Below are 3,045 nucleotides of genomic sequence, written 5' to 3'. Positions count from 1 at the left end.
TCCTCTGCCCGCACCCCCACCTCGCCTCCACAGCTCCGATTCTTGTTTCCCAGAATCAAATAACTAAGCCCTCTCTTATTTATTGTCCATCTCTACTGTTTCTGCCATCTCTGGCTGTGCTTCCTCCTCTCCTCTTTGTATTTCCAGCCTGTGTTTGTCTTGGGCTGGCCAAGTTTGGCCTCTGGCCCCGGACGGTCTCGGCTCTGCCTTTTCGCCCTGTCCCCACCCCCACCCCACTCCTGCTAGCTCCTGAAGTACCACTAAGTATGACATGGCTTGGGAAGATTTTATAAGTAGAGATTAAAAAAAAAAAAAAAGAATGGGGTAGGCTTTCTTGGCTCCATGCCAGAGTCATGTTATGCCACCAATCAGGAGACTATCAAGAATTAGTTAGTGCTTCTTTAAAATCAAGCGTTTAAAAATTGTTGGCATCATTGTTGTTATGGATAGTAAGGACCAATCTGTGTTGGTGGGACAGCTGCGCAGGGCTTGGCATTTGTCCTGTGGAGAAGTCAAACATGTCAGATGCTGACATTCTCATATGGAGGTGACATTAAACAAACAAGGTGGCAGGGAACTCTTTAAATCACCTGCAATATTGCAAGCAGTCAATCAATAGCTCCGACAAGCCCAGGCCACACACTTGCTGTAGCCACTGGGCTTTGCTTCTCATAGAAACAAGTTTGACAGAAATTGTGCTGCTAATTTGGGGCACTGTGTCTGTCTCCCCACCTTAACTTTCCCCTACTGTCAGTGCATTTTTTAAAAAATGACCTTTTAAAAGACACAAACTGAAGACTATTTCTACCCACCCCTAAGTATGTGGGATTACTCAGAAATATCAGATTGTTGACTAATATTTTCTGTTTTCAGCTGCCTGCTTGGCTGATGTTAGATGCACTCACTTGCACGTGGAATGTCCCACTTCATATAAACCCTTATTTATAAAAGTAGGGACAGGGGCCCAAGTGAGGCCAGCTCCCAAGGGAAAAATGCAAAGCCACTGTAAATTCTCTGACCAAGATACAAGGTCAATCACACTTCATTCCATAGCAAGAGATAGCACTTCAAACCCAAGTGCTCCTGGGAGAGGGATAGGACTTGGGTATCAATTCATGCTAAGTTATAAGTCACTAATGTTAGAAAGTCATTCTTAGGCAGATTTTGGTCGATGAAGGAAGATCTACTTGAGGATTCTGGCTGCCCAAGAGTGGAAAGATGTGAGAGGAGAGAGGGTCACACCACAGACATTGGGGACAGAGGCTTACACAAACTCGGGTTCTCTCTGGTGGGAATAGGGGCCCAGAAAAACCATAGGAGCTGTTCCACAACATGTAGCCAGGTGGGGGAGTAGTGCCCTGTTTTCATCATCGAAACCGAGAACATAAACCTCAGATACAGCAGGAGGGGGAGGTGTTGCTGAGGAACTGAAATAGCCCAAGAGGGAACAGGGGAGGGATGTTGGCTAGTAGAGACAGGAAGCCAGAGACCAGAAGGGAGAGTGACAGTGGAATAAACACTTTGGGGAGTACATCAATGAGACAAATGTTTTGTGGGACAGGTGGTCTCTCAAAGTATTTCAAGGTCAGAAGGAGTCTTAGAGGACATCTCTGTACCATTAAGTGTCCTCCACAACATACCTGCCTATGGGAGCCCATTTCTTTTACTTGAATGTATTTAGCAAAGAAGAACTCACAATTTCTGATAATTTGTTTCAATTCCAGACAGCTCTAAAGGTGGAGCTATCTGTGTAATTATTCTCAATAGGTCTTAGGACCCTAAGTGTTATAAAAGAGTAAATCTGTCTTAGTCCTTTTATGCTTCTATGACAAAATACCCAAGTCTGAGTAATTTATACACAGTAGAAATTTATTTCTCACAGTTCTGGGGGCTGGGAAGTCCAAGATCAAGACATCAGCATTCAGTGCCTGGTGAGGATTTTCTTGCTGTGCCCTTAAATGGTGAAAGGGCACAAGAGAGCAAACCCACTCCCTCATGCCATTATAAGGGCCCTAATCCTGACTTAATCACTTCCTAATGGCTCTACCTCTTGAATCTATCACATTGATCATTAAGTTTCAGTTTTGGGGGATACATTCAGATCATAGCAAAATATAACTCCTCTTTCATATGACATCTTTTAACATGTTTGGAAAACATTTTCATGTGCATCAACTACTCTTTATATCCTGTGGCCTTGTTACCCTTCATGGTTTCCATTGCTCTCCTTTGGATGCATTCTAGTTTGTCAATGCTCCTCATCAACTGTGATTCTCAGAACTGCACACAGTTCTCATTTCAGTTAGCTAGTGCTGCATAACAACTAACCACAGAAATTCTAGGAGAGTACAACAGTAAGCATTTATTTAGCTCATGAGTCTCTTGATCTGCTGGGGGCCAGTTTATCTAGGCTGGCCTTGACTAGGCAATTCTGCTGATCTTGACTGGACTTGATTACACTTCTGGGGTCAGTTGATCTAAGCTGGGGTTGGCTGGGGCTGTTCAGTAGTGCATCTCATTTCCTCCTGGGACCAATGGCTAACCCAAGAGTACTCTTCTCATGAAGATGGCAGATGCATAAGAGAGAAAGCCCAATTGTACTGGTGTTTTTCCAAACTTTGGTCATGTTAAGTCTGTTAACAAAACAAATCAGCAGTCAAAGTTAAAGCCAAGGGGGGTGGGAATGTCTGAGTGTTTTGTGGAAGAACTTTAAAGCAACATGGCAAAGGGCATAGATGACAGGAGGGCTGAAGAAATGGGCTACCAACACAGCCTACTATAGATTTGATTTGATCAGCTCAAAGGAGAGCTAGATTATTCTCTCTCTTTCTGGATACTAAGTTTCTTTGAATTCAACCTAAGATTTAATGACCCTTTTAGGTAGCCATATTTACTGCTGCAGTGAACTTGCTATCAACTAGAAACTGAGTTTTATTTACATATGCTTGCCAAGCTCTGGATCTGTGCCATTGACCTCTTATAGCTAAAATATAGGACATTATATTTATTCCTATTAAGTTTTATCTTGATGGAATCAGGGTCCCA

The sequence above is a fragment of the Nycticebus coucang genome, chromosome X (assembly GCF_027406575.1).
Source record: "Nycticebus coucang isolate mNycCou1 chromosome X, mNycCou1.pri, whole genome shotgun sequence".
In the NCBI taxonomy this organism is placed as follows: Eukaryota; Metazoa; Chordata; class Mammalia; order Primates; family Lorisidae; genus Nycticebus; species Nycticebus coucang.
Note: the sequence above shows the minus strand (reverse complement) of the source record.